The following is a 20,190-nucleotide window of genomic DNA, read 5'->3' on the forward strand; positions in this document are numbered from 1 at the left end:
ATCCATGATGAATCACACGAAAATAATGTTTTTCAAATGAAAAAATAATTCTTTTTATGTGTTATTTTTTTTCTTCCAACACTTTGCCACTTATCTAATGGCTTATAACTTGATGTTTTTTTGTTAGAGCTTGTTGTTGTTGTTTTTGCATTGTTCTTCTAATTTTTATGAATTTTGTACTTTTTTGGCGCCTTTTACTATGGTCAGTTTGTTGTCTCTAGGTGGTCTTGAAGTTTGATGTGTAGATTTTCTTTTAGAAATAATTTCATTATTTTATCTATATAAGTTTTTTTTTTGGTATGATTTTTACTGGTTTTGGCTTTCTAACTTTTAAAAATCGAATTACACATCAATTTGAGAAAGTGCAAAACGACACACGTTCCTAGAAGATTGACTGTAAGAAGACGTAGTCATAAAGTGTTTAGAGTGATATTGTTTACATGTTTGCTGAAATCAAACTTATATATAATTTCAGTGTAAAAAAATTTTCAACAGCTAGAAACTTTTATAGAAAACTTTTTATAAAAAATTATCGATAACATGAATTTTATATGGAAAATTTGTTTATTCCTTTATTTTCTATAGAAAATTTATCGATAACTTAATTTTGTACAGAAAATTTATCGTTGACATAAATGTAATTGAAGAAAATTTATTAAATCTCGAATACTCTGTAAAAATTTATTATAATTTATGAATAAAATAATTTGTTTTTTTCCAAAATTTATTGTTATTTTAAGGTAATATTTTGATAACTTGTTTGTTTTATAGAAAAAGTTTGCAAATGTTTTCTTCCTTTTTTTAAATTATAAAGAAATCCTTGACAACTCTCTCCAATATTCCAACGTTAATACAATGAAACAAAAACCGTCGTTGTCGAGCATTAAGTGTCAAACACTTGCTGGCAACAATGAAACGTGAAAAGGAGTCAAAACCGGAAATAAAAGTCAAAACATCAACACATAAAGAATTTGAAGGTAATCAATTGCATGTACAAAAGAAACAACAGCAACAACAAACAAGTAAGAAAGTATAGTCGGACGTGGCCGACCATATGATACCCTACACCAGTCATGAATATTAAATGTGATTTATTTTTCCTAATAAAGCATTTATCTTGAATATTACCTTGATTCCGATTTATTTAAGCAATTTATGGACGAAAAACTAATTTTCTGAAAGAGGCTTTATATGGGAGCTAGGGGCAAATATGAACCGATCCCGATAAAATTTTGTGATTAGATTTATATTTAAATAATATTTATTTGTGCTGAAATTCATCGCGATTTTAGTGTTTATATGTGAGTTTTGGACATTTAAGTCATATTCTGAAGGGGACTTTGTATGGGAGCTAGTGTCAAATGAGGCCCGATCTTTATGAATTGAGATAAGGTCATCAAGGTTTGTATAAAACTTATTTATGCTGCTTTGTATTGAGATACTGGTTTATTTAACATGTATATGAGCTCAAATGCCCTTTTCGGGTTTTTCTGTTGTAAGGGGGCCAGGTGAAATAAAGGGCCGATTTTAACCGTTTTTAATAGGTTTCGTCCTTGGCCCAAAAAAAAGCGCGTGTATCAAATTCTATCCATATTGAAAATTGCGACAAGGTCTACATGGACAGCCAGACTGACAGACGGACATAACAGAATCGACTGATGATTCTAAGCCGATTGGTATACTTTAAGGTGGGTATAGAACAAATATTTTTGTGTGTTACAAACATCAGCATAAACCCAATATACCCTCTCCACTAAAGTGGTGTAGGGTATAAAAAATAAACAACAAAGTTTTTCATTTTTATTTGTATTTGCAATGGTTGATTCGATATTTTAGTTTTTATTTCAGTTTTTTTTTTCTATTGGTTGATAAAAGTTTCTTTCTTTTTTGTATAAACAACACACAATAAATACTATAGAGAGGAAAAACCAACTTAGATTTATAAAGAAATAAAGTTTTGTATTGGTTTCAAATTCTTTTGAAAACAGTACAAACGACAAAAAAGGACAACAGGAAAAAAGTTTACTATTTTTTTTTTGATAAATATACGAACACGAGCATTAACTCTTATGATGAGTTTATAAAAACACTTTAGTGAAAAAACAAGTAAATCTATATTTATTTAATTTTTTTCTCTATAAATGTTATTTTTTTATCTCAGTCTAAATTGAAAAGCTTGTAGTTTTTCACCTTTTAGTGCACAACCCACATCATGTTAAGGATACAGTGGGAGGGTTTCTTTTTTGGCTAGAATTTTGTTTATTTCCTCTATTACTGCACGTTTTATTAATGTTTTCTTTGACTGCTTATTTAAAAAATTCATATTCTGTATTGTTATGAAATTTTATTTTTTTCTATTTGTACACAGAGGGAAAAAGAAATATACACGCCTGTTACCAAATTGACACCAAACTGAGCTTACAACGTTTGTTAACATTTAGACAACGGATGTGTATAAAATTTAGATTTCGACAACGAATTGTTGAAATTTTGTCGTACGTATGTATATACTTTTACAACGGATGTTATTGAAAAATTTTAAACTTTTTGTTGTCAATTTGGTACCAGGCGTGTATGTTTCTTTTTCCCTATGTGTAAATAATAACAATTTAAGGGTTTTATTTATTTATTACTTACTTTTAGCCCACTGTTTTAGGTAATTGCTATTTAGAAGTGTCAATCAATAGATAGGAATTAAACTTTGTTACCTTATTTTCCAAGTATTTTTGTTTTTGTTGATTTGTTGTGTTTTCTGTCCCTTAAATAAATCTTTAAGTTTCCCATTTTCACGTATTAAATTCTTATTTTCTTGTCAATTTTGCGCTTCGTAAATTAGCACTTTAAACATATTTCTACTTTTTTAAAATCATTTTTTTTTTCATTTATTATGCGCTCATTAGTTTTTCTTTCTTTTTAGGTGGAAATTTCTTTTATATTAGTTTAAGCTAATTTAAATTTTCATTATGAGTTTTTTTTTGGTTTTTCTTTGCTTTGGAAATTTTAATGAAATTTTGTGTGTCTTATTTTTTCCTTGAAATTTGCGCTTTAATCATAAGGATACCGAGGTTTGCTTGCAAAAACAGAAGAATATTTCTCTTACTTTTGAGGGGTCTTTTACCTGACGCTTTAACACACGACTGATTGACATCAAAAGTGTATTTTTTTTCGCTCGTTTCTCATTCATGATTTTACTGTCTACTGACAAATAATTAAAAACTGTCTCATTATTAGCTGAGCTAGAGGAGGTTGACTGTTTTAAAATAAAGCCAATTATGTCAGAGATTTATTTTATTGATGCAAATTAAAAACAAAATTCAATGAACTTGACTTGAAATGTGCAATATTTATTTATGAAATTTATGAAATTTGCATGATAGGTTTTTGTGTGTTTTACTTTTTGTATCACCCACCAAAAAGTCTAGGTATAAATTTTGTCCCTTTGTAACATATGGAAATATTGGTCGTAGATCTATAAGCATTTTAGGTGTTTATTATATTCTAAGAAAAATTATGAAATAATCGATCCATAAAGCTCTATGCTTTTATGAATCAATCGATTTGATGGTGGATATTTAAGATCAAACTTCTTAATTTCATTCTTATTTGCTGAAATTGAAAGGCATGGCTTAAGCTATGTATACACGGTTCTTAGATCTTACAATGTTGGCAGTAAAATGTGAAGAAAATGTCTAAGAACAGTGTCAATTTACAAATTTTGTCTTGCAACATTGTCAGTAATGCTTTCTCTGACAACGTTGCAAAAGAAAAATTGTAAGTTCACACGATTGTTGGACATTTTCTGCACATTTTACTGACAACGTTGTATGATCTGACAACCGTGTATCAGAGCTTTTACTTTTGTTTCTGCTTTTGTGTTTTTATAATGACATCAGCAACTGTCTAACAACTACAGATGAATCACCCTCAAAATCTTCATTATATTTTAGATTTAAATTTAAGCTTATAAAATATATATTTCACAGTTTGTTCACTTAATTTTGATCTAAAATAATAATAACAACATCTATACATAACATTTACGAACACCTCTGGCTTATTGTTATTTTTGTAAATAGTCTTTGGATAATCCAAAAGGAATAATATTCTTGAAATAACAAAAAACAACAGAATAATAGAAAATAATTTGACATGGAAAATATTGTAAACATAACAAATGTTAAAGAGATAGATAGAGAGAATGTCTTCTGTAAACTTCAAATAACAAGTTTTAAGTATATACTCAGAATAGTTTTCTGAATCGATTTAGCACTGTCCGCCAGTCCGGCAATTGGAACCTTGTAATCAAACTACATGTCGCAATTTTTCACAAATATTTACCTAAAAGTGTAGCCTACTGAAAATGTTTGAAATCGGTCTATAATTTCACATACAACCCTAATCCCCGTATAAGGTTTTGGAGTTTATAACTACTTATGTTTAATGTTGTAGTATCTCTACAAAATTGGCACAAGTTAGTTTTATATAATCTTATATGATGAAATTTTGCATAATTTTTAAAAGACCATAAATCCCTCCACCAAATTTTGATAGTATTGGTCCATATTTGCTTCATAGTGGCTGAGGTGCCACGCCCACCTGCGAAATAAGTTTCTGAGTATTAATACTTAGATCTGCAACAGCTAGAATTCTCAAATACTGTATGAACAACTTTGACATCCATATGAACATATGAGGACTAAATGGGAGGCCAAGCTATAAAGGGCGTGGCACCTTCCTTTTAAAGAAAACCTTAAATAAGTATAACAGCTAGAGTCCTCACATTTTTGTCGGAGCCACATTAGTATCAACATTAATGTTTAAGGAAAAAAATGGGCGGACAAGCAAAACAAGGCGTGGCACCTCCCATATGAATTAAAAATAAAAATTTATTTATCTAAGAAACTTTAAGAGCTAGAATTTTTAATTTTTTCAGGAAGTACTTTAAGATCGTTGTGAAAATTGGGAGGGAAATGAGCGGACTTTCATTAGGGGAACCTCCCCTATGAATTAAATCCAAAAATTGGTATATGTCAGAAACTATTACAGAAATGTGACATCCATGTAAACATTTGGAACTAGGAAAAAGGGGCGTGGTACTTTAATATTAATTAAATGCAAAGATTCATATAGCTGAGAAATTATTAGAGCTAGAATCCTCAAATTTTGCAACAGAACTTTGACAACCATGTGATCATGTGTTGAAGATGTAGTTTCATTTGTTTTACAAGAATAAATGCTCCTTATAAAGAGATTAAGCAGATTATACTTCCCCAAAATAATAAAATATTTCTTTATAACTCAAAAGTTAATGTTTTTTTTAGTTTTCTTTCCAAAAAATACGTTGTATTTAAGAATTTTGGTAAATTGCTTTCAGTAGCCACCACTGCTTGAAATAACAATAGCAGCAGCAAAATAATACTGTTGATTACTTATAAAAATAACTGTTGTTTAGAAATGTGTTAGAGTGTCGGTTTCTAGGAGTGTATTTATGACCATGTGTATGTCGGTGTGTGTATAGTTTTGTATACTTTATGCTTGTTAAGAACAAATAACCCCAAAGGGTGTTGGAATTAAAATATATAAATTTATATCGAAATAAAATAAAAAACAAGAAACAAAAAAGAAAAACAATACAAAATGAGTACAAAACTTAAACAGCTTTAAAGACGGGTTAAGAATATTAAGTACCAGGAATTTTATTTCTTGAAAGGAAAAACAAATAAAACAATAAACATGAAAAAATACTTTAAGATGCTGATTTTTTATGGTTTAAGCTTTTAAACAATTTAAGAGATTAACTACAATCTTGTCGAATTAAATAAAGGAGGGGGGTTGTAAATTCCAAGCAAGAGCAAGATAATTATGTATTAAAAAGTCGTGATGTTGGTAATAAGTGGGTTATATTTAAATTACTTAATTAAAAGTTTTTTTTTTTTTTTATAGGACAGCTTAAAAGAAAGTTAAGAAATCAAAGGATTGATATATTTGTATAAAAAAATATTTGTAAAATATTATTAAAAAATTAAATTTTAACCATTTTGACAAAAAATTTTAAATATCTTTTTACAGTCTGGTAAATTTTTTTAAATAAAATCATACATAAATTATATTTATTAAACTGGTTCTTAAAAATTTCCCACATAAAATGCATTGAACTGGAAACCTACTTACAAATTAAACGACATTTCTATTGACCTTGAATAAGTCAGTCATATATGGCAAGATTTTAAAAATAAGTAAATTTAAATACAATTTCATAAAAAATACACATCAAGTCATGTATACATGTATTTGTTTAAACATTATAAAAACTCGTGTGTAATAATCTCTTAAAGTAACACAAAAAGAAAAAATAAAAAGTCATTTAGAAATTCAATAAATAAAAATAAAATTTACTCAAACATTTTCCGGCAGATAACTGAATTCTATGTGTAAAATATTCTTCACAATTGTTACAAGGCCAAATAAAAATAAACTTCAATTGATTTGCTTTATTTACTTTTTAGATTTCTAATATGAACTGAACTGATATTTGTGTATGTAGTGTTTAAGGTGGCGGTATAAAATATCTTGTTTCAAACACGTGTTTTCTTTTGCCACATTATAATCATAATCATCCTTGGGAAAAAATACTTTTTACCTTTTGCATATTTTTTGATTTTGTCAAATCATCTTGATAGACAATGTACTTTTGTTTGATACCCTACATCATATCTTAGAAAAAGGGACTACAAATTTTACAAATAATTTGAAATTTGAAACACGTTAATCCTGACCTTAGTTCACTCGTAAGAGTTATTTTCTGAACGGGCCTTTTAATGGGAAATAGGATCAATTATGGATCGATTCTCATAAAATTTTGTAGAAAGATGACTATAAAACTTGTTTCATGTTAAATTGCGTCGCTACACTGGTAGTCTTAAGCCAGTTTTGAGCGTTAAAGTGATTTTCTGAAGAGAAGCTTATATGGACTGTAGGGACAATTATGATCCGATGTCTACTCACCACTACACTATTTTACATGTTTATTTTTCGTTTAGTCATATCAGCGTCAATAATTCATCTATATCATCATCGTCGTCGTCGTCATTACAAACAACAGTGTCAATAAGTATACATATTCGTACTATCTTAGATTAAGGGAGTATATCTTTCAGTGTGCAAGTAAAAAAAGAAAAAAAAATGCAAAAAATCAAATTTTTATAAATATTTTTCAACATACAGTATAGGTAAATATGTATGTGTATACTGATATGATGTTATAAAAGCTTTTGCTGTAGGAATACACTTAGAGAAAAAATATAAAATAATAAAATCCTTAACTAAAAGAAAATACCAAGAGAGTTAATTAACATTTTTAAAGAAGATTTTATTATTTAACAATTAAGAAACTATAGTCAGACGTGGACGACCATATGATACCCTACACCAATTACGAATATTTAATGTGATTAATTTTCAATAATAAAGCATTTATGTTGAATTTTTCATTGGTTCCAAATAGTGTCTGTTCCTATACTAGGCTAGGTGAAATAATGGACCGATTTCAATTATTTTCAACAGTCTTCGTCATTGGTTCTAGAAAAGAGTGTGTGACAAATTTTAATAATTTATATTGAAAATTGCGAGCTGTAGCGTGCACACAAGTTTACACGGACACAAAGACGGACATAGCTTAATCGAATCTGTAAGTGATTACAAACATCTGAACATTGTGCCGATTTTTGGATAGATAGTAGAGTATTAGACGTAGTTAAGAGTTAAAAGGTCCAAATCGGAAGATCTGGTTGTATGGGGGCTAGGTAAAAAATTGGTCCGACCCTTATAAAATTTATTGCCGGGATTTATATTTATGTAAAACTTATTTGTGCCAAATTTTACATTCAAGTAATATTCTGAAGGGGATTTTGTATGGGGGCTACGGTCAAATGAGGCCCGATCATTGCGAATATCAACAGTGTTATTTATAATTATATCAAACATAGCTGTGCCGATTTGGAATGATAGTAGTATATTTGACGTAGTTAGTAGTACATTTGACGTAGTTAAGCCCAAATCGGAAGGTCCGGTTGTATGGCATTTATATTTATGTAAAACTTATTTGTGCTAAATTTCATAGTCTTTATAAGTGAATTGTAGATACTCAAGTCATTTTCTGAAGGGGACTTTGTATGGAGGCTACGGTCAAATGAGCCCGATCATTTCGAAAATCGGTAGTGTCATTTAGACTTCTGTAAATCGGGGTTTTGCCAATTTCTCTTGAAATACTATAACATTTAACATAATTATGACCTCAAATGCCCCATTTCGGGGGGTATAGTTGTATGGGGGCTAGGTGAAATAATTGACCGATATCAATAATTTTCAATAAAGTTCGTCCCTAGACGAAAAAAGGCTTACTTGCCAAATTTCATCAACTGATATTAAAAATTGCGATCTGAAGCGTGCGCATAAGGTTTACATGTACAGACAGACAGACGGACGGACGGATGGACATAGCTTAATCGACTCAGGAAGTGATTTTGAGCCGATTGGTATAAACGCATAATACCCTTCCCACTATAGTGGTGTAGTATATAAAAGGTACAGATTTCCAATGCTTCTGTTAAGATGTTTTAGCTAACATTTCATACATTACATTTCCAAATTTCATTAAATATTGAAAATTATTTTCAATCTTGTCTTTAAGTGTAAAAATTATCATAACTACTTTTTGGTGTTTGTGCTTTTTTTTACATTACATGTACTCGTAACGTTTATTATAGTTTGGTTGCTCATCTAACGGTTTTATTACAAGATTCTCAATATTTACACATGCATATACAGACACACAAACAATTTTGTTAGATGATGGTATTGTTCATCAAAACTGATGATACTTTTCACTTACAAACGATTTTACTCCTCTCTAAACACCTAAACTCATGCATGTCTATCACATACTTACATATATATTATACAAACAAACATCAACACACACACACACACACACAAGTGAAAATAAGGAAAAACGAGTGTCTTTTTGATGTTGTTTTTGAGTTTTATTTGTAACTGACATTGATGTTTATGATTGAAGAGATGAGAGTTGATGTTTATATCCACCATAAAAAAAAACGATGAAGTGCATATTGATTTTGTCATTTCGTTTGTAACACATTGTAATGTTTTAAGAGGATCAGTTCATTATTGATCCTATCACACTTACATACATATAACCCCTTTTAAAGAAAATTAGTTTATTGTTAATAAATCATTAGATAAAACTTTAATTACCATGTAAGGGGTTGAAATGCTTAAATTTATTTAAACAATAGCATTTTAAGTCATTATTTTAATAACGGTGATGGCATTGGAGGCAAGTGCTTACCACAAACGATTACAAGTAATAAGGCTGCTTCTATGTAGTAGTCAGACAATATGTAGTAGTCATTGAAAAGTATGTTGTAATTGAAAGTCATTACCTAGTTTTTGTTATTCTAAGAAAATAAACACACTATAGGACTCAGTCCATTATTTAAGCAAGCTTCTATTAAATGCCCTATTCCGAAAAAAATATGATAGTATAAGTATATTTTGATGGTCGACTTAACCGTATATATTATCATTACTTGTTGTTTTTCTGTTTGTATGGGAGACAGACTAAATTTTGTGTGGGTGTGAGTATGTTGGTAATATTGGTTTACTGTTGTACTAAGTAAAAGTCATTTTATTTTCAAATAAACACCGATAATATTGAATCTTATGGGAGTGAATGTGTGAGAGTCTAAATAACTACATATATGGGTGGTTCCGCTCTATGGGAAATTAATCTTTGTTTTAGCTGTTATAATTTAGCATTTGTTTATTTAATCCAATGAAACTGAAATACGGTGATCTGTGAGTGGTTTAAAATCAACAAGATCTTCGAAAAAAGCTCGAAAATATTCAAAGAAATGTTCATCGTAGTTGGTACAATATTGACAACTTTATTAAAGATCAAATATAAGAATTTTCTTAACACCCTAGTATTTTCTGTATTGTTAATGACATTTTTTATTGCCAGTGTAAGTTGGTCTCTCTTTGGATGTGCATTCATAAACTAGTGGTATTTCGTGTTTTCTTTGCAGTTTTTGAAAAAATAAAGAAAATTTATTCTTTTTGTCATGATTTTGACGTTATATTTCGTTGTACGTGCAAGTGTCAATATGATATTTTATTCTTATGCATCTATTCTTGAAAGATTTCGAACTTGTAAATGATCATATTTACAATTTATGAATGTTTAAATATTTGACAGCAGCTTTGAGAAATTTTTGTTATTTTTTTAAGTTTTAAATAATATTTACTTTAACTTTAAGTACATTAAACTGAACTGTGTGTAGAAAGTACAAAAAGGTTGAAATAAAAAAATGGCTTTTAAAGAAATGAAATTTCTGTATATTTCCTCTTGAAACATACATTACACAATTAACAGTACGTATGATTGATATTGTATATAATTAATAACAATCATACGCCATTGGCTATTAAGCTAAGTATTAAACTTGGTCCGTCTATCTGTCTGTATGTCAGTGGAAATAATTGTAGTCAGAAACAATTCTATCAGACATGCTTAGCTAAATCGGAGTTATGAGTAAACAACCTGTGGTATTTGTTTATCAAATTCGAAATATAAACGTTTGATTTTATTAAACTTTACGAACAAAATTATTCATAACTTTTCATGTTCTAATTTATTAAAGCTTTTCTAATTTTCCTTGAATAGAAAAACTATGTTAAAAAAATGTCATCTTTTCAAATTGAGCAATTATTTAACTGAATATTTTATTACTACAATTTGTAGCAGAAAAAATGCAGTCCAAAAAAACCTCGTTCTGATGTTCCTTTAATATTTATTTATTTCATTCATTTTACATTTTTTCCCTTTTATTCATTTATTTTATTTTCTATTTATTTGCCACAACTTGAGCAACAACTGTGTACTAACTGCAGTCATCTTTAATAAGATGCACTTTTTCAAAAGCTTTTCATTTCATATTTTTTTTTGCTGCTCTGGCTGTTTTAAATTTTTATACAACTTCTTCATAGTCTTATTTGTGGCATAAAAGTCAAGTCAAAGTTGTTAAGAAAAATAAAAACAATATTTTGGGTTTTGCATCCTTTTTATTTTTTTGCTGAATATACAATGTATGAGTAAAAGTTTCTGTTTGAAAAAAACATCCTTTTTTTTCAATTCCTTAGTCTAAATATCTTGAGGATATTTAAAGTTATCTTAAAATAACAACAAAAACAACAACAGCAGCAGCTGAGATATATAAAGAAGAAGGAATTTAACCAAAAAAGAAAATAGTTAAAAGTCTAAAGTCAACATTGTGAATAAAGCTAAAAAATATGAAAAAGTACGAAAACTTAAAAAAAACTGCATAAATGCACAAATATTTGTAAAAGAGAAAAATAAATATATATGACTATTGCTTGACGATGATGATAATGATCTTGGTTAATGATAATTAATGAAAGCACATAAACTTCTAGAATGTATATAAAAAGTGAAGAAAACAACATTTTTGAAAAAAGAAAATAACTTTCTTATTTTTTCTTTTCATTTTACAATCCAACCCAAATGTCATTCAAAATATTTTTTAGTTTTTTTTTTTTTGCGAAAAAACATGAACTTTAAATAAAAAGTTTAAACATTCATTGGTTGAAAGACAACATTCTATTGCATTTTTGTATACCCTTCACATTGATGCAAAGCCTATAATGAATATTAGTTTGTCAATCCGTTTGTAATTTTTACAACTTAATTTTGAGACATTTATGTATACATTCTGAAGTTCGAAGTTGAATTTTTTATAATATTAAGTACAATAGTGATGTCTCTGAAAACGCCATACGGCTTTGGGGTCTGCTATCTCTCTTGAACAATGTCCATAGAAATATCTGTAGAGTAAGGACTAGCATCCGTTTCGTCTATGCTTTAGGCAATCAATAGAATCAGTGATAGTTTCATCAATAGAATCAGACACACTGCCCTTCTTTGTACCCTGTCAAGCAACTCAAGACTAGACCTTGAGGCTCTGGCCCATACATGGGAATTATATTCCATTTTAGGTCGGAAGGAAGTGGTGTAAATACGGAACAGATCGGAGGCGGAGAAGTATTTTCTACAACATCTTAAAAAACCCGAATATTTATGACATATATGTATTGCTGTCAGCCGCAAAAGAATATATTGGATAGAATTTGATTGGCAATAAGTCGTTCATAAAACTTATAAAGAGAGCTGGAGAACGAACAGATTCCTGAGGAACTCCGCAATTTAGTATATGATCGTTAGAACAAGTCCCTTCTATAACTATCTTTATGGTTCGCCCTCAAAGGAGATTTGAGATAAAAAGGAAAAATTATTTTCGTACTCCAAACGAATTAAGTTTGGAAATCAAAGCATCATACCATACTTGATCAAATGCCTTTGATATGTCCAATGCCACTACTCTACTTACACCCATGCGGTGAATTGATCGACACCAACGCTCAGAGAATAGAGCAATTAGGTCGCCAGTAGATCGACCAGTACGAAAGCTATATTGACTGCCGTCGAGAAGTTTATTTTTCTACAAATAGCCTACCAAATGATGGTTGATAAGGGAGTGAAGTACCCAGGGTAAGATAGACATATATAAATGAAAAGCTCATAAAAGACAAGATCGGGAAGAAAATAATTTGTATTGTTTTTATAATAAGGTGAAGGGTATATAATATTCAGTATATACAAATATATTTACTATTTATACCCTACACCACCATAGTGGGGAGGGTATTATACGTTTGTGCTGATGTTTGTAACGCACAAAAATATTGGTCCTACACCCACCTTAAAGTATACCGATCGACTCAGAATCACTTTCTGAGTCGATTAAGCCATTACCGTCCGTCCGTCTGTCTGTCTGGCTGGCTGTCCATGTAAACCTTGTGCGCAAGGTAGAGGTCGCAATTTTCAAGATATTTTGCTGAAATTTGGACCATACGTGTTTTTCGTATGACGAAGCCTATTGAAAATGGTTGAAATCGGTCCATTACTTCACCTAGCCCCAATACAACCCTACCCCCCGGAAAGGGCTTTTGAGTTCATAATTATTGTAGTGTCTCTACAAAAATCGGCAAAACTTAGTTCTATATACGTCTTAATAATACTACCGATTTTCGTAATTATCGGACTTTATTTGACCCTAGCCCCCATAAAAAGTCCCCTTCAGAAAATGACTTGATGGTCAATAATTCACTAATAAACATTAGTATCACGATGAAATCCAGCATACATAACTCTAATGTAAACGTAAAGCCATGTACCAAAAATGATAAGGATAGGCCCATATTTACCCATGCCCCCATATAACCTCTCTTTTAGAAAATCATTTTTTTCAACAAATTTTTAAAATATTTCGGAATTAAGGTAAACAACTTAAATGCTTTGTTATTAAATATAATCCACATTTTTAACATACTCAGTGGTGTAGGGTATCATATGGTCGGCCATGCCCGAATATACTTTCCTACTTGTTTTTATATTGTTTTTAAAGTCTTTTGTTTTATGTATAGTTATTTTGTTCAAACTAAAGAATTTATAAATAAATTTTTTCTTTCTTGTGGATTTTCTTGTCAAAGTTTCTGAATAATATTCGTAAAACTATTGTAGAATATAAGTGAACAAATAATGACAAATAGAAAAAGATGAACAACATTTAAGAGTAAATATTTGTAATAATAAATTATTTATAAAGTTTAAAGGCCTTTAGGTAGATAGTCATTTGTAAGTTATGAAAAAAGCTTAAACATGAAATAAGTGCCACATTAAGTTTTCGTTTAGGAAAATTGGTTTTAATTTGTAAAACAGGGTTTCGAAACTCATGATGAGTACAACTTTGACACTCTGCAAGCTTAGTCCCCCAAAATGTAGAGTAAAATATTTACTTAACATATTATAAAACCACTTTCAACACGTTTTTTTTACCGTTTTTTAATACTCTAAATGCTAGTTAAACTAACCACATAATTTAAAACATTACTTTAGTTTTTGAAAAATAACAATAGTTTGATAAAATTATTTAATATAAATTTTAGTTCAGTATGCCAAAAATTTCACTATTACATTATTTTATGTTTGTTTATTTAAAACTGAAATTCCTTTACTTCCCATTAGTTTGGTTTTTCTCATTAAAATTTTGTTTCAAATACATTATTAAAATACCACACACACACACATACTCAAACATAATGCATAAAAATTTATTAACAACATTTTATAACCTGTGGCATAATCTATTCAATTTGCCAGTAGACCTCAAAAGCCGAACAATTGCATTTATTTATATACTTTATCCTTTTAGCCATAGAGAGAACGACGACAACAATAACAAAAACAATACATGTAGTGAAATTTGTTGCTTGTAGTGTTGTGTTTGTATTACGTTTCATTACACTTAGTAAGTTGTTGTTGTTGCTGTGTTTGTTATCTGTTGGTATTTTTGGTTTATAAAATTATGTATTAGATTTTTAAATAACACAAACATATCTATGTGCAAAAAATATGCATGTGTATTGTACAAAAAATGTCATTAAATTGTGAGGCTTAACATACAGAGCATCATCAAGTCAAAGCCAATAGCAACAACACTCATATACTAATATTAGGTTGGAACTTAAAAAATATTTCCAACAAAACTAATAACTAAAATGACCCTTACTGCAGTTTCTTAACAAAAAAAAAAAAAAAAAAGATAATTTCTTGATAGTTTTGACTCGAAGCCCAACTTTTCGTTTATCATATAAAAGGTTGTCAATCTAATATTGACATGTGTTCATGTTTAACTGGACATACACAATTTTTAAATACCCAGTTTAAATTAATTTATAAAATCAACAAATTTTTAACATTAAGTTAACAAATTGCATTGTTTTTAATTTTGTTGTTGATGCTCTTTCCAGTTTGTGATACATTTACATAATCAATGACAAACACATGCACGTCAGAGATGTAAAATGTCAACTCTACATTGAAAACAAGTAAGAATGTATAGAAGGCCAGGACCGACCATATTATACCCTACACCAGTGATTATGTTGAAAATGTATAATATTTTTTTTTTAATAATAAAACATTAATTTTGATTTTTACTTTAATTTAGAAATATTTGAACAATTTGTTGACAAAAAAAAGGGATTTTGTAAAATAGGGGTTATATGGGGGCAGAGGGTTAATATGAGCCTATCCCTATAAATTTTGGTAGATGGATTTACGTCTACATTAAAGTTATTTATGTAGAATTTTATTGTGATATTAGCATTTATAAGCGAATTTTGACATTCCAGTGATTTTCTGAAGGGGATTTTATCTGGGGGCTAGGGTCAAATAAATCCCTATCATTATGAAAATTGGCATAAAATTAATTTTTGGCGGTATTTGGAGAGATACAATAGCATTTAACATATTTATGAGCTCAAAGCCCTATTCGGGAGGTATGGTGGTATGTGGGGTAGGTGAAATAATGAACCGATTTTAACCATTTTAATAGTCTTCGTCTTTGGGTCAAAAGAAGAGTATGTTCCAAATTTCATTAACTTATCTTCAAAATTGCGACCTGTAGCGTAAGCAAAAGGTTTACATGGACAGAAAGACAGGCAGACAGACGGGCAGACGGACAGACGGACAGACGGACAGACGGACATACAGACAGACAGACGAAAATAGGTAATCTCTGTGATTCTGAACACAAACGCATAATACTCTCCCCACTATAGTGGGGAGAAAACTTTGTGGGGAAAAAAGAAAATTTATAGAAATCTTTCTAAAGAAAAGAAAATTTATGGCAAAAATATTAAATAATTTGCTATAAAAGAATAAAATGTTCCATAAAAAATTAAAACTTATCGAAAACTTTCTAAAAAATAAAAAGCCCAAAGCCCTATTCGGGGGGTATGGTGGTATGTGGGCTAGGTGAAATAATGAACCTATTTTAACCATTTTAATAGTCTTCGTCTTTGAGTCAAAAGAAGAGCATGTTCCAAATTTCATTAAATTATCTTCAAAATTGCGACCTGTAGCGTGAGCAAAAGGTTTACATGGCAGAAAGACAGACAGACAGACGAACGTAGGTAATCTCTGTGATTCTGAACACAAACGCATAATACTCTCCCCACTATAGTGGTGTAGGGTATAATAAAATTTATCAAAAGTAAAGACAATTTATTGAAAACTTTGTGGGGAAAAAAGAAAATTTATAGAAAGCTTTCTAAAGAAAAGAAAATTTATGGGAAAAATATTAAATAATTTTCTATAAAAGAATAAAATTTTCCATAAAAAATTTAAACTTATCGAAAACTTTCCAAAAAATAAAAAATTTATTTAATATTGTAAAAAAGATTATTTTTTTAAATTTTTTTGAAAATTACAATTTATTGAAAATTATCTAAAAATAGAGAATTAATCGACATACCATCCCTGGACTTTAACCATAAAATGCATGATTGGTTTTTGTTTAAAAATTGTCTACTAAATGCCATGGATGTGTGATTTTTTTGTCTATATTGAAAACCACAAAAATTTTACAAGTTTTTTCTATTGTGAACACAATTTGTTTTTTTTTGTCAAACTGAGTATAACTAGGTGGTACACAGGCAAGTACAAGTAATGAGCTGTTTTTAGACCTTTTATAATTTTTGGGTTTTCATAATAAATTACATGGATTTATTCGTATCGCACAATAGAAAATTGTCATGTGTTAAGCGAAACCATGACATTTTGTTGACTCACCTTAAATAGTTTATATGAATGAGTTTAATCTGAAAAGAAGGAAACAAAAAAAATGTATATATTTAGTTGATAAGTTTTAGAAGAATATAATGCACTAAAAAATGTAAACTTATTTTAGATTTTATAAATAAAATACTAACAGATATTAAATATTTCTTTCTATATACTTAGTGCTAAGCTTATTAGTTGCTGGAGTTTTTCTAAATACATATATTTGATATATATTATCTTCTATACTATACTTTAGATAAATACAAATATATGCATATTTGAAAAAATATAATCGAATTCGTTTTAGAAATAATATTGATTTCATTTATTTATTTAAATATTTCTTTATACACATCTCTAATAGCAATATACATACATACATACATTGTATTTATGGAAAATTATATATCAATGTATTAGTGTGTATATACATACCCAGTATATTTAAAATATAAATAAAATCTATGAAAATTTCATCAGAAATTGAGTTTTTCTTACATCTGGATTACATCGCTTTAATTGAGATAAATAACTATAAAATAACCCTTTACGTAATCGAATAAGGACAACTTTATTTTTTCTGCTTTTGTATTTGGAATAGCCTATTATGTACTTCGGTTAGACCGATTATATGTTTAAAATTATTTTGCTTTTAAATGATGCAAAAATTTATCCCACAAAACAACCTAATGAATATGTTTTGTTTTTTTTTTTACAAAATTTTTTGTTGTTTATTTATAAATAAAAAATAAAATAAATATAAAAAAATGAAAACATAAAAAAACAAATTCTAAGTGTTAGTTATATTTGTTGCTGATGCTGTATGTATATGCAAACATACATACATATATATATATACTATATATACCCAGCAAAAATTTCTTTCAATTGTAACCACTTACTAATTAACATACTTTTCAATGACTATTACCTATCGTTCGGATTACAAAGAAGTAGTTTCATAACGTCTTATAAATAATGTGTTATATAAATGCTTTTCAATTCATTAGCCATCTTCATAGCGTAAAATTGATTAATTTTTCTAATTACATGTAAACGATTATGGTAAGTACTTGCCTGCAATGACATCACCGTGTTGAATTAGAAACTTAACATACTAGTGTGCGTTTAGCATTTTTTAACTTCTTACTTGGTAATGAAAGTTGTTGGATCTTTTCAGACTAAACATTTACCCCCATATTCATAAATGCTTAATAAAGTTGTTGACGGTTAATTTTAGGAATTTTGAATGCAAATGTTCGTAATAAACGTAAAATAAACGATTAATTTCTTTATGAATACGTTGGTTAAAACCCAATATCACTATTATGCGGAGGATGTTATGTTTGTAGCACCCAAAAATAGGTTCCACCTCCAATTCGAAGTCTCCAAATTGTCTGTAAAATTTTTCTATAAAAAGAAAATTATTGGAAAATTTTCTATTAAAATGAAAATTTAACGAAAATTTTCTAAAAAAATTATATTTTTTTATGAAAAATTTTCTATAACAATTAGATTCCCAGCAGAATCTTTCTTTATCAAAAAATTTCTATAAAAATATAATAACATGCCCAGCAAAATCTTTCATTGAAAAGTAATGAGTTAAAAAGCTAAAAACCGCTTTTCACTACTTTTTCATTAGCATTCCAACTCATGATTTTAACACGCCGATGGCATTGGAAAACTGAAAAGTAATGCAGTAAATAGATATGCAAGTACAAGTCATTACCGAGTTTTTTGCTGAGACAGTTCTATAACAAAATATCTGAAAAATCTGAAAAATTATCTACAAGAGAAAACTGTCAAGCTTGGGGGTTTTGATTACATTTTCAATTACATTTGCAGTAATGGTAATTGAATCTTTAACAATTACAATTACTTTTAATTATAAATGAAGTTTTACCAATAACAAATATTTGTAATTGTAATTAAAGTTTTGGCGATTACAATTACTTGTAAATGTAAATGAAAAATTTGCAATTACAATTACTTGCAATTGCGAATTTTATTCCTTATAATTACATGTAATTAGTGATACCTTAATTACAATTACAAGTCCATAATTGTAATTGGCAAAACTTTAATCACAATTACAAGAAATTGTAATTGATTATTAGTCGATTACATACTACAAGTAACTGTAATTGACTATGTAATGAATAACTTTGTGTAATCATTACACCTCATGCCTGAAAACTGTATCTAACATTTTTTACTGCTAAAGAATATTTATCAAAAATTTTTTGCAAATAAAATAAAAGTTTTTATTATAAAAGAAAATAATTTTTTTTACAGAAGAAAAAGTAATCGAACATTTTCTATAAAAAGTAAAATTTTTCGAAATTTTCGAAAAAGTTAAATGTTGAAATTTAATGAACATTTTCTATAAAAAATATAGAAACTCGATATATGTATATCTACGTGTAAGTAGAATCATGTCCGTCCTTCTGCCTTCAAATTTTAGGTCATAATAACATTTTCTATAAAAAGGAAAATTTTTCGAAATTTTCGAAAAAGTTAAATGCTGAAATTTAATGAACATTTTCTATAAAAAAAATTATCGAAACTCGATATATGTATATCTATGTGTAAGTAGAATCATGTCCGTCCTTCTACCTTCAAATTATAGATCATAATTAAAGATATTCGTATCACCTCAATAAGTTCTACATAAATCATAACAATATAAACAAATTTTATCAGAAATGATCTTTTAAACTGATAGGTAAAAAATCTCAATATGAAGATGAAATTCAATAAACAGTAATTTGTTTTAAGAAATGTTCAAAACATCGTTATTTTACTATTTACCCTGTCGTTAGCTGAACGGAAGGTATTTTTCATCTCAACCGCTCTCTACTAACCACGCTACTTATAATACTGCAGGGTATATTCTAAATACATACCTAAATTTCTCTTCTGTATTTTTCATATTTAAAAATATAGAAAAAAAAAAACAGTGAGCAATAAGAGAGTACTAACAAATAATGGTATTTTTGAATATGTATTTATATATAGGAATGTAAAAGCAAGTGTAAATAAAACTTTATCAAAAATATGTTTATTATTGCATTTATATACATATATAAAGTTTTTCTCTTTTAGTTTTTTGACTCACACCCACAGACTGTGTTATATATATAACAACTGTAAACAAACACACTAGCATAACATCCGTTTCCCATGCTATTGAGTGCGAGTGTGTTTATGTGTGAGTGCATGTGATTTGCTTGTAATATTCACAAAAAAGGAAATTGTTTATTTGTCTATTCGATATGGATTCCATGTCAAAAATATTTATACATACTGTATACAAAACAAGAACTATTACAAATGCACACACACACATATACAAACAACCAAATGGTATACAGTTTATTTATGAAAATATATGTTCATATATATTG

The 20,190-nt window shown here is 28.5% G+C and overlaps 1 protein-coding gene across 1 annotated transcript in view; it reads right to left on the reverse strand.

Moving 5' to 3' along the window:
- LOC119610620 (serine-rich adhesin for platelets-like) overlaps window positions 1-20,190 on the reverse strand; it is a 190,847-nt gene that overhangs the window by 83,832 nt on the left and 86,825 nt on the right. The window contains exon 4 of the mRNA XM_037965917.1: window positions 16,793-16,821. The gene's annotated coding sequence lies outside the window, so the exon portion shown is untranslated. The remainder of the gene's footprint in view (window positions 1-16,792; window positions 16,822-20,190) is intronic.

Source organism: Lucilia sericata, unplaced genomic scaffold (assembly GCF_015586225.1).
Source record: "Lucilia sericata isolate MDLA Ls3-8-SP2 unplaced genomic scaffold, ASM1558622v1 Contig000029F_arrow, whole genome shotgun sequence".
In the NCBI taxonomy this organism is placed as follows: domain Eukaryota; kingdom Metazoa; phylum Arthropoda; class Insecta; order Diptera; family Calliphoridae; genus Lucilia; species Lucilia sericata.